Below are 13375 nucleotides of genomic sequence, written 5' to 3'. Positions count from 1 at the left end.
TGATTAGTAATCGATGTGTGATGTATCCTGTGTATAAATGTATATATGTCATTCTGTGTGATTATTTCGGAATTTAGCAAATAAATAATTAAGCCAATTGTGTATTGCTGATTCAACTTGTTATCCAGGGTTCATGCAGATAACCAAGTACTTTGCGACCATCAGAATGAGACACACAGTAACGAAGGCCATACAATACATGACAAGGCCTCCTGTACTTGATAAATGTCAACATACCAGACGGCCTACAGCTCCTGGATGACTTTAGCCTTGGTGGAATGAATCATGGACATGCTGTCATGTCTGAGAAGAAACTATGTGGATGTAATATTATGTGATTGGCCAAAAGAAGAGTAGAGGAGGAAACCGGTAAGCCTCCAAAACAGCATGGCGTCACATCACAAGGGACAAACTTGTTTTGGTAATATCACAATGTTATTTAGATTTTTCCTCCAGGCTCGTGCCTAAACACACATGCATTTGGCATTCTGTTACCCATGTAAAAACATACAGTTTATATTGAGCTGAATATACGGAATGTGAAGGGTGTAATTCGATTAGTGTTTCTTTTAGTGGCACAAGCACATGGAGAGATGCTGGAGGTCTCATGCATCTCATGTAACGTTCTCCGAAGTTAACCTCGATATGGAACCAAAGTATACAGAGATGGAATTTCGTACCATTTAGAGAATGTTCATAGAATGTTTTCAGTGAAGGTATCTTAGCAATGGTTTTGTGGATACATAAATGACTAAGCAAAACAGATTGAGCGGTAATTTCCCAGCAACATTGGACAGACTGCAGCTCTTCTGTTGTTGTTACATAATTCATTGTCTCACATTTCCCACAGGTTAGAGTTTTGTGTCATGAATCTTGTTCTGGAGCCAGCTCTGCATTCTTGTTTTCATTTAAAAAAAATGAATATAGCCCATTTTAATTTTGCAGCTGGCGAAACGGTAAGCAGCCTCCAGGGCAAGATTCATGACAATGAATGTCAACCTGCGTATTTCCCCATGCCTCCCCTGAGAGAGTAGAGCAGGGGTGTCAAACTCATTTTGCCGGAGGGCCGCACTGAAAATTGGTTATATTTCCTCGCTGTCAAAATGTGCAAAAAAAGAGTCCTCTATCCATTATTTTGGCTCCCTAACTGACTAGCTTTCATTTCAGTGATTATTAGCGAGCTGGACACAGTCAAGAAACTGCCAAGACACTACACAGTTTTGATTTGGTTTTTAGTCATTTTAAAGTATATTGAGTTTGTTTTCCCCTCAAAGAAAACATTTACAAAAAATATTGGATATATGTTTAACACACCTGGAGTTGAATACCTCTCTCTGGTTTTGTGGTGTCATTGTCCTCATTTGTCTTTCTATCCGGCCGGCCCTGATGGCAAGCTGCCTGTTATACAGATGTTCTCAGACTAAATATTTGGACGTTTCTAGAGAAAACAGTCCAAATGCACTGAAACAGGGTGAGGCTGCAGCCCTGGTGTGTGTAGGGCGGCTTTGAGAGGGGAGACGACAACCCTCTATTCCACTGGAAAAGACAGGCGCTAACTGCAGAATGAACTGCAGAGCTGAGCGAGGCTGTGATCAGAACTACATTAAACCTTTATAGCTTTGTTCACTTTGGTTCATAAAAAGGTATGACTGACCAGCATGCAGGTTCTCCTGAGGTGCCTCTCTGCAGGCCTAGTTGTGAGGTCTTTAATAAGACCTGGATGGTTTCATCATGGGCACTGAACTCGCAGCCCTTTTGTTTCTGTATGTGTTTCCTGCAGCCGCGCCCCTCTGTGAGATCTCCTCACTGTACGCCCCCAAGGTCAGCCGTGAGGGCCACAACAGAACACTCCCATTGAAGACATGTCTCCGTGTTGCTGGGTGTGTGTGTGTGTGTGTGTGTGTGTGTGTGTGTGTGTGTGTGTGTGTGTGTGTGTGTGTGTGTGTGTGTGTGTGTGTGTGTGTGTGTGTGTGTGTGTGTGTGTGTGTGTGTGTGTGTGTGTGTGTGCCTGAGTTCGTTTATATGCATCTGTGTCTATATCTGTGTCTTTATGTGTGTTATTGTTGTTTGACTTCTAATGATGGGTAGTCTGGATGACTCAGTGCCATCCCATGCCTGCCAAATATGCTCACGCACTCTGTTGAGGCCACAGGGAAGCATTCTTGGGTGGATCTCCAACACTTGTCTCACCCTGGTCATCTTTTGCAGCTGGGAACACGCAGATTTTAAAGGGATGATGTAATGCAAACATGGGGTGTGGAGAGAGCGTGGATGGTGTGTGATGGGTCCTTTGATGTTTGAGGCAAGGAGGCACACATGGCAGGCTCATGATGAGGACTGGTAGAGCTCTCTTCAGGGCCGGGGCCACTCTCTTGTCAAGTCTCATCTCTTTTTGTCTCTCCTCTCTTCTTCGTTGTTCTCCGCTTCTCTCATCTTCTCTCCTCCCTTCTCATTTCCCCTCTTCTCCTCTCCTCCGCTACCTCTAGGTGGGCTTCCCTCAACAACAGGCAGCGTCGGGGTCTACCTTCCTTCCCGCAATGGCCTGCTGCAGATCAAGCCCGAGCAGCTGGACATATCCTCCATGTGGAGCAGAGACAGAGAGAGAGAGAGAGAGAGAGAGAGAGAGAGAGAGAGAGAGAGAGAGAGAGAGAGAGAGAGAGAGAGAGAGAGAGAGAGAGAGAGAGAGAGAGAGAGAGAGAGAGAGAGCTCCACATCAGAGATTCCAAGTATTTGAAGCCCAGAATCAGACAAGCCAGATGGTTCCGGATGAAGTAGGGCTGCTGAAAGCCATCCAAGGTTGGTTCTGATTTCCTTTTACAGAGATCATATGATGTCTTACAGAGCAGTGAGCCAGACAACAGAGGCAATGTGCTGCTCAACATCTGATCCTGGTGCTGCTGCGTCATCGGCAAGATGGTAAAGACACCCTGTCAATAAACACATAAATACAACAGGATGAAATATACACCATCTGTCATCCCCTTCAAAGATTGGCCACGTCCTGTTAATGTCACACACACACAAGCTGTGGTAGACTGACCTTTAAGAGGGTATGTGTGTGAGTTCATACGTGCATGCGTGCATTTGGGAGACAGACAGCGGAGGTGCAGGTTGAGAGAGAGAATAAACGGTATAATGTAAATGTGTGAACAGAAACAGATAAAAGTAAGTTGGGTCTTTTCTAAAGTCAATGGAACCTTGACGAAATTCTACAGAAAGCAAATACATAGAAACAGGGGAAATATCCAGATAAATCCAATTTGTCAAAGTGCTTCGTGAACAGAGAGAGAATATAATGTAATCATAACATGTTTCATATTGATCTGACTTTTGCATTAGGTGTAGGGAGTAAATTTGATTTCTGGTGTGAACCTATGCAGCACGTGTTGGTCTAGCATGAGAGTCGCGTGTGATCCTGGAACAGCGGGTCCTGAGCAATGCAACTACCAAATGTATCAATCACAGCCCTGGGTTGCAGGCTAGAGATGGGGGGTAAAATCAAATATCCACTATTGTATTTTGATTTTAGGAAAGCAACCTGCCCCCTTTCTAAGGTTGTGTTGCTTTTGCACTTCAACCAACACAAGTGGCGCAATGGTCTAAGGCACTGCATCTCAGTGGAAGAGGTGCCACAACAGTCCCTGGTTTGAATCCAGGCTGTATCACTTCTGGCCGAGATTGGGAGTGCCATAGGGCGGCGCACCAGTCGTCCGGGTTTGGCCGGAGTAGGCCGTCATTGTAAATAAGAATTTGTTCATAACTGACTTGCCCCATTAAATAAAGTTTACATTTAAAAAATAATAATAATAATTAAAACCGATATTGGCCCGGACTCCCACGCCTCAGTCATGAGTCCACCATATCTGTCAATGTAAAACAATATCAAGCACTCATCTCCACTTTCATTGCCGCCAGATAGACCGAGAGAGAAATAGACAATGGTTGAATAAAGAGAAAGAAAGGTTGAGTAAAGATCTGGGGAGACTCTGCTGTGAGAGCGATTGCCTTCAGTCGAAGGTAAAGACATCCCCAAACACTCATGACGGGGCAGCTGATGGTTAGGAACCAGAATTAAGTTTACCCTTTCAACTCCCAAACAGTGACAGGATTCACTTCCATGGAATTTATGAGACAGGATTTTGTGACAGTTGTTTAGTGTTCGTTAACTCTTTCATAGGCAATAGGCTTAGGGTTTGGATAAGGGTTAGTATTCATTGAAGTATTCATTTTTACCAAGGTTGAAGTATATTGCCCTAAGCATACACTCAACTCCTTAGAAATGGAACGGCTTGGGACTTCCACGCTAAACCTGATTTTTTTCTAAACGAAAGGGCAGTTCCATATCCATAGACAGTAGGGTTAAAGTAGTTGGTAGGACACCAGGATGTTGTGCCCTGGCCAGTGAGATCATGGTTGGACAGGGCCAGTGACCTATTTCTCCGCCCAAAAGATGGCTGTTGCTGCAGCAAGAGTGCCCCCTACCAAGTGTGTGGCCCACTGCAAGTGCACAACCTTTCCAACACTCCTATAGAACACCAAATTATCTGTAGGATTGCCACAAGCACGCACGCGCACACACGCGCACACACACACACACACACACACACACACACACACACACACACACACACACACACACACACACACAATCTCTGGTGTCACAACAGATCCCTGCTCAATCCCTCACCCTCCATATTGTTACACCATTCTTTTCTACCCAAACATTGAGTATACAGTCAGTATAGGCATACATTGTCCCAGTTGCAGTAGAAACACGAATGGTCTCTTTCCTGCACTATTAAAAAGAGGCAAGTAATGAGTGTCCTGGTACCCTCCACATACAAAACACTTCCTGCCTAATCAATAGCAGCAGTTCACATCCCACAGCTTTGACATTAGGAAGGACACAGAGCGTGTGTGGGGGTGGTCTGCTGGGGCACCCCAGAGAGACCAAGGCCCCTGCTTTCATTTTGGGTCAGTAGGGTTGCAATCACCCATGTCCCAATGCCAGTCCCCTGAAGCAGCGAGTCGTGAAGTGACGATGTCACACAAAGATCTTCCCCCTCTCACCCTCCAGGTGAGGGGTGTCCCCGTTGCCCCTTGGCAGTGCCCCCCCGCCCCTCCAACGTCCCCCTGTAATCTTGGCACGAGCACCACATGGACGGCTCATGGCTGGCAAACTATGAAGGGCCTCTGCAGAGACTTCCGACATGAGAGAAAGAGCCTTCTCAAAACCCAAACTACTGTATCAATGTGGCAATGTAATAATAATACATATTAATACATGGAACTTATATAGTGCTTTAAAGGACCCAAATTATTTTAAATGTAATACAATATCTGAAGTTAACAAGGTGTGTAAGAGACTGAGGTTTTCTGATCTTCAACCACTCAATGTGTGATGACTGTGATTAAGGACTCAGAGGACTACAAGAGCAGTGTCACAAGCAAGAGAAGTGGGGCAAGATTTAATGGACAAATCGACAGAAGGAGAGATCAATGACAGAGGACGGATGCAGTGCAACAGAGGGTTATTAGCGTATATCTCTGTGAATGTCTTGTGAAAGAAAGCTAACGTGAAGCAGCTGTTTTCACTCAAGTTCATTTACATGTGGGAGAACTAACGGCTGCTATAAACTCCCAGAGGAAATTCAGTTAACTCCATCCTGCTGCTCTCTTTTCTTAATCAAACAGACCTTGCAAGCACGGCCTGGCGAGATGCTGACCTACCAGCTGCGTGTGTGTGTGCGTGTCCATACATTTGTGTGCATGTCTGAGTACATGTGGGTATGTGTATATGTGTGTGTGTGTATGTGTGTGTGGGTGGGTGGTTAAGCTACAATCTTTAAAAAAATGTTTTAAACTGTAACATATGGTCATAATTCCGAGCAGACCTTGTTCACTAGAAGACACATTTCTCCAAGGTTCAGTAAGAGGAAAGGATCCCACCTGCCTCCTAAAACTGTGCCTGTGATTAGAGACACTATTTAACTTGTGCTGGGGAACAACGATCAACGCGGCAGGTAGTCGAGCGGCTAAGAGCATTGGGTCAGTAGCCGAAAGGTCACTGTTCCGAATGCCCGAGCCAACTAGGCAAAAAATCTGTCGATGTATCTTTGAGCAAAGTACTTAACCCTAGTTGCTCTGGATAAGAGTGTCTGATAAATGACTAAAATATAAATATATCAGCCACCAGGTACTAGCACCAGACCTGTCTCTGCAACCAGACTCACACATTGTGACATCATCAAAGAGAACCACACAAAGTCATACAAATGACCTCCATCTGACAAAAAAACTGATGATCCTTATCGTATCATTCTGCCTTCACATTAAACTGTGATTTTCCCTTTTCTGACATTTGTTAAAACAAACACACACAAAAAAAAATCATTATGTATTGATGGCATATGTGAAAACTTCTCAGATTTCAGAGAGCTTGAAGTCTCAAATGTGGGGCCTCTCTTAGATGTATTGGGTAATGGTACACCACATTTCCTCATCTGGGCACACTCCTCCAACAAACTAACACTAAGACGTATTAGAGCGGCCAACACCCATGAGCAAATCCATGGTCATAATTAAGTTTGACTGTCAACATCGTCCAATATAATCTTGAGTTAATAGTAACCGCACAGGGACGATAAAAAGTATTGTGATGATATGCAGAAAAACAAATCCTGAATCCCATAAATCTATATGTTAATGAAGAAAAAATTGGTCCTACAAGACCAAGCAACAAACCCAAGTCTTTATTCTTCACATTATCTGCATGTGATAAACCTGTCAAGGGAAGCACATTTCTTCCCAGACAGTTGGTACCAAAGCCAAAGCCTTAAGTTCATGAGACTATTTTCTTCCATAGGACATTCCCCTTCTTCACACTTACCCCTCCTCAGGGGGTTCCCAGCTGCAGTCTTCATGATTAGGATGCTCACTTCAGTTGCTCTCTGAATCAGTCCTGTGATTTATAACGACCATGGTTTATAAGGACCAGTCTGTCTTTATGTTCAGACAGACAGCACTTTCTGGACATCCCTTCTCTTCACTCTGCTTCAAGTATTGGTTACTGTAATCTGCTATTGGTGTTTGACACTCAGTATATAATAACGTGCTTGATAAATATTCATGATCAGAAAAGCATTGTGTAGTTTTGTATAAGCACATTGTGTGTGTTCCTGTCCTGGTGATCAGAGGAGGTTGAAGAACGGACAATAGAGTACTCTTTGGGTGCCATGGTAACACGTAGAATGTGAGGAGAAACACAACAGAGGCCAACAAGGCTGACAACACTGACAGAATGAAAACAGTGATGTAATACTTCCTTATCGAACCCCCTGGGATTTGTTAATGTATTTACCTCAATCAAAACTATTGGTTGTCTGTATGTCCCATATTTTTGCATATTACAGTAAGTATGGTTCTAAGAGTAACTTCATTACACCTTAATTTGCATGAGCAAAAGGAAAATATATTATTTAAAACTCTACAGTTGACCTAAGCCTAAGCTATCTGTAAGACAACATTTCTTTAGAAAACTGTTTATTCTGTTTTACACACATAATAAGACAACACAATAAACCATATAAATAATATATTTAACTAGAAAAAAAAGAAAAAAATACTAACTAGAAAGATACTGTACTGATACTGTACAAGTTAAACACACTGGGCAGAAGGGTACAAAAGTTAAAGGGCAAGCTGTAGTTAATACAGGAGGTCACCTCACCATTGTTCCTGCAAACAGACAAGGGATAGGGATGGAGAAATGCAACCACTCACACTCACAGACAGTCATGGCCACAGACTGACCGTCCATTGGACCAAAAGTAACGTTTATATTTTTTTTATTTTTTTTATTTAATATATTTATTAACAAATCTGGGCAAAACAAGTTCACATTTTAGGCTCTGACAGGGCAAGAGGAATAAGGCATCCACAAGTCACACTCAATAAGAATCAAAAGGCACATCACCAACGTCAATGTCACCCTGAAAAACACTCCCACAAAGATTCAGGGTGGCAGGTAGCCTAGTTGTTAGAGTATTGGACTTGTAACTGAAAGGTTGCAAGATTGAAAAAGGCAGTTAACCCACTGTTCCTAGGCTGTCATTGAAAATAAGAGTTTGTTCTAAACTGACTTGCCTAGTTAAATAAAGGTAAAATAAAAAAAGAAATGCTCTTCCAACCAGTAAATCACAGGGGTGTAAAATACAGTCTAAAATACAGTTTTTGTTTTAATATGAATGCCATCAGAGGATGGACTGTTTAAAGTCAAGACTGGAATGGAGCCCAAGCCTCATAAAACAGTTTGTAGTTCCCATGTGTGCTGAATGAATTTTTGACTAATTTCAGAGAGCACAACACATCTCCCACCCAATATTTATAAGATGGAGGAACTGCCATTTTCCAGTACTGGAGTATTAGCCGTCTAGCTAAAAGTGTTGTATAAGCAACAGTGTCCGACTGAATTCTTCACAGCGGGGTACCAATGGGCAGAACTCCAAAAAGGGCAGTAAAGGGAGACGGATCTAGAACAGTGTCATATATAAAATTAGCAACAACAAAAAAACATCCTCTCACTGTCAACTGTGTTTATTTTCAGCAAACTTAACATGTGTGAATATTTGTATGAAAATAATAAGATTCAACAACTGAGACATAAACTGAACAAGTTCCACAGACATGTGATTAACAAAAATGGAATAATGTGTCCCTGAACAAAAGGGGGTCAAAACCAAAAGTAACCAAAAGTACTGCAGTGCAACTCCTCCTTGTGGACTGCACCATATTTGCCAGTTCTTGCTGTGAGATGTTACCCCACTCTTCCACCAAGGCACCTGCAAGTTCGCGGATATTTCTGGAGGGGACGGCCCTAGCTCTCACACTCCGATCCAACAGAACACTGACATTCCTGTCTTGCAGGAAATCACACACAGAATGAGCAGTATGGCTGGTGGCATTGTCATGCTGGAGGGTCATGTCAGGATGAGCTTGCAGGAAGGTACCTCATGAGGGAGGAGGATGTCTCCCTGTCATGCACAGCATTGAGATTGCCAGCAATGACAACAAGCTCATGTCGATGATGCTGTGAAACACCGTCCCAGACCATGATGGACCCTCCACCTCCAAATAGATCCCGCTCCAGAGTACAGGCCTCAGTGTAACACTCATCCCTTCAATGATAAATTTGAATCCGACCATCACCCCTGGTGAGACAAAACCGCGACTCGTCAGTGAAGAGCACTTTTTGCCAGTCCTGTCTGGTCCAGCGACTGTGTTTATGTCCATAGGCAACATTGCCGGTGATGTTTGGTGAGTACCTGCCTTACAACAGGCCTACAAGCCCTGAGTCCAGCCTCTCTCAGCCTATTGCGGACAGTCTGAGCACTGATGGAGGGATTGTGCGTTCCTGCTGAAACTCGGGCAGTTGTTGCCATGCTGTACCTGTCCCGCAGGTGTGATGTTTGGATGTACCAATACTGTGCAGGTGTTGTTGCACATGGTCTGCCACTGTGAGGGCAATCAGCTGTCCATCCTGTCTCCCTGTAGCTCTGTCTTAGGTGTCTCACAGTACAGACACTGCAATTTATTGCCCTGGCCACATCTGGAGTCCTCATGCCTCCTTGCAGCTTGCCTAAGGCATGTTCACGCAGATGAGCAGGGACCCTGGGCTTCTTTCTTTTGGTGTTTTTCAGAGTCAGTAGAAAGGCCTCTTTAGTGTCCTCAGTTTTCATAACTGTGACCTTAATTGCCTTCTGTCTGTAAGCTGTTAGTGTCTTAACGACCGTTCCACTGGTGCATGTTCATTAATTGTTTATGGTTCATTGAACAAGCATGGGTGTAACGGTCTTCTTGAGTTGAAAGAGAGGAGGACCAAAATGCAGCGTGGTTACTATTCATGTTTTTTAATAAGACAACTAAACATGAACATAATACAAAACAACAAACGTGGAAACCCGAAACAGCCCTATCTGTTGCAACAAACACAGAGACAGGAACAATCACCCACAAAACCCAACACCAAACAGGCTACCTAAATATGGTTCCCAATCAGAGACAATGACTAACACCTGCCTCTGATTGAGAACCATATCAGGCCAAACATAGAAATAGACAAACTAGACATGTAACATAGAATGCCCACTCAGATCACACCCTGACCAAACAAAACATAGAAACATACAAAGCAAACTATGGTCATGGTGTGACAATGGGAAACAGTGTTGAAAACCTTTACAATGAAAGTCTGTGAAGCTATTTCGATTTTTACGAATTATCTTTGAAAGACAGGGTCCTGAAAAAGGGACATTTCTTTTTTTGCTGAGTTTATTAGAGAAACATTTAAATATTAATTACCAGAAACCCGAAAGTTTATGAATGTCCCAAAACATATGAAAAAGTGTGGCTGGTCCTGTTTTTATTCAGACTCGATCTGGACCCAGAGTGGTCTTGGGTGAGTAGGATCAGTCTGTAGCCAGTACAAAAGGGCTCTGAAATTTTCAGTCCAATAGTAAATGTTTTCTACCAATCCGTGGTACCTTGCCATCCCAAATAAAATACATGAATGTTTAATTGTCTAAGGATCGACGCTGGTTGGCGAGAACCAAGAACAGGGAGTAAAAATGTAATTAACAATGGACATGGAACAGGACAGGACAGGACAGCGTCTGGACATGACAACATAACGACATTAATGCTGACACGGGGAACCAAAGAAGGAACAGACAGATATAGATGGGGCAATCAACAAAGTGAAGGAGTCCAGGTGAGTCTAGTGAGCGCCGATGCGTGTAACGATGGTGACAGGCATGCGTAATGAAGGGCAGCCTGGTGCCCTCGAGTGCCAGAGCGGGAGAGCGGGAGCAGGCGTGACAGTACCCCCCCCCTGACAGACCCAGTGATTTACCACTTTTCATTGCGGACTCTGCAGTTGCTATCTCCTCAGGTGTAAATTTGTCTTCTAAACCGTCATGGGAGTCAGTATCAATTGAAGGCATAGCCAGACCATCGAAGAACGAATCAATCAACAAAGGGTCTTGAGGAGATTCGGAGGTGTACAGGGCAGAGTAAAATCGTTTGAAATTATCATGGATCTCTTTATGTATAACTGTGGTCGCACCAGACACAGTCCTTATTTGTGGGATTACACGTGAGGCCTCAGATGTATGGATCTGATGTGCAAGGAGTTTACTGGCCTTGTTGCCTTGCTCATACATTCTGTATCAAGCTCGTAAAAGTAGTTGTTCAGCTTGTCTGGTAGAAAGCTCATCAAATTCAGATTGGAGTAGCTGGCGTTCTTTATATAGATCAGAGGAAGGATCTGTAGCATACTTCTTATCCAATGTAGCTATGGCTTTGCTCAGGTCTCAAAGCCGCTGAGAGCAAGCTTTATTTTTTGGGCTGTATAAGAAATAATTTCTCCACGTAGGTATGCTTTGAGGGACTCCCATATGAAAGAGTATCTGGTGTTGAAATAATTTGTAGGAATTTCAGAATAAATTAAATTGACAAACTCCTTATCTGAGAGTAAAATGGAGTTAAGACGCCAACTATTGTACAGTTTAAATCTCCCGTAAAATCAACTAATGGGAATCTACAAATGGGTATAGCAGATAAAAAGGAAAACCTTTAACTTGTGTCATCCCAATTGCTAGCATAAACTCTAGCCAAAACAAGAGGGGTAGAGAACAATTTACCAGTTACTATGATGTATCATCCCTTAGGATCAGCAATAACTTCAGAAGCTACAAATGCAGTAGAACCAAAATGGCAGCACCTCTTGATTTACTATGAAAGTTTAAAGTTTGACCTACCCAGTCGCTGCAAATCCTAAAGTGCTCACCAGTCCTCAAATTAGTCTCTTGTAGAAATTCTAAATTTGCGTTCAAAGCCTTTAAATGTGTCAGCACCCTCTTACGCTTCACAAGTTTCACGAAAGGTACTTGATTGTATTATTTTGGCGACCCTGAGCACTCCCGTTGTACAACCCTGCCATTAGATCATAGAGTGGAATTATTACTCTCAGAGTAATAATGTAGGGTACTTGGAAAAAGTACGGAAAAATAAATACTATCCACAGTCAGCAAGCAACAGTTATACAACATTTCTTTGGTAATGTGGCTTGTTTGTATAAGAGTAAAACCATACCCACAAAAGTAAAACAATAAAAGATAAATCGGGGAAACCGGGAATGTTGTCAAACATATTTGAATGTGAACTATAAGGGCCCTGAGGAATATTATGCTGCCAGTGACACATCCTGCATACAATTACCATTAATGTGGTTTGGGCTCTCCCACAATGCACCACAATGAGTGTGTGTTTGTGTGTAGTTGTGTATTGTTGGTGTGTGTGAGGGCCTTTTTAGCTTGTGTGTGTTTGAACTAGCATGCCATTGTGCCTGTGTTTGCCACTGTTACATGGGGACAATGGTGTGAAGGGGTTAATATGGGGTGATGTTGACACACACGGGGAGGGGGGAGGGAGAGAGAGGGAGTGATGCCGATTCTAATAGAGAGTGGACAGGGGCTGAGAAAAGATGGTGCCAGTCTGCACGTAGGCCCCCGTCTCTTTGCCTGTCAACCAGTCCAGAGGAGGGGGCGAGTGGGTGCAGGGGAAACAGGGTTCTGGTTTCACAGGTCTTTGCTCTGTGGGATGATCTCATTTTCCGTAATAGGATGAACAATTTTTGACCCATTAATTCAGTGTGGTTACAGGGTTAAATCTGTGTGGTTACAGGGTTAAAACAGAAACAAATCAAGGGGTTAAGTTCAGGTATTATTTTCAAGTGGCTAAGGCTATGGTTTTGGGAAGGCAATAAAAAAAGATATAAACCATTGCACTGTTTAAGTACTCTCCCTACTTGTTAGAGAATTGTGAAATGCCGTGGCACAGTGGTCCTCGGGACCTTTTCAAATGTCTGAAATCGACAGCTCTTTCTTGTGACCAGCCTGCAGCTCTCATGGGGTGAAGTCTTATGACGCTGGCACACAGCAGCCTGGCCAGATCACGTCACAGGAGGGGCATGAAAGCTGATTGTCGATATTTTCATCTTCAATTTGAGTCGAGCTGAATTTGCGCTGATGAGAAAGGGACTAAAAAGGGCTTTTCTGGTCTAGGAAGTGGATCTTGCGCTTGGCTGAAGGCTATTTCTACCTCATTTTACAAGAAGGGAGGCTTTCAGGAGGGATCCAAGCAATCACATCTGCTTGATTTCCATGCACACAGTCAATTTAACCAAAGCACATCATCGAGTGTTCAGTGCAGTGAGATAAAAAAATCAAAAAAATCCTAGGTACCTGTCTTAGGCTGCAGGGTTTGAATTGACCATCAGACATCATCCTTGTAGCAGACCAAGTTGGAGTTACGATCA

Source organism: Oncorhynchus masou, chromosome 29 (genome assembly GCF_036934945.1).
Source record: "Oncorhynchus masou masou isolate Uvic2021 chromosome 29, UVic_Omas_1.1, whole genome shotgun sequence".
Taxonomy (NCBI): Eukaryota; Metazoa; Chordata; class Actinopteri; order Salmoniformes; family Salmonidae; genus Oncorhynchus; species Oncorhynchus masou.
This window is presented reverse-complemented; position numbering follows the sequence as displayed.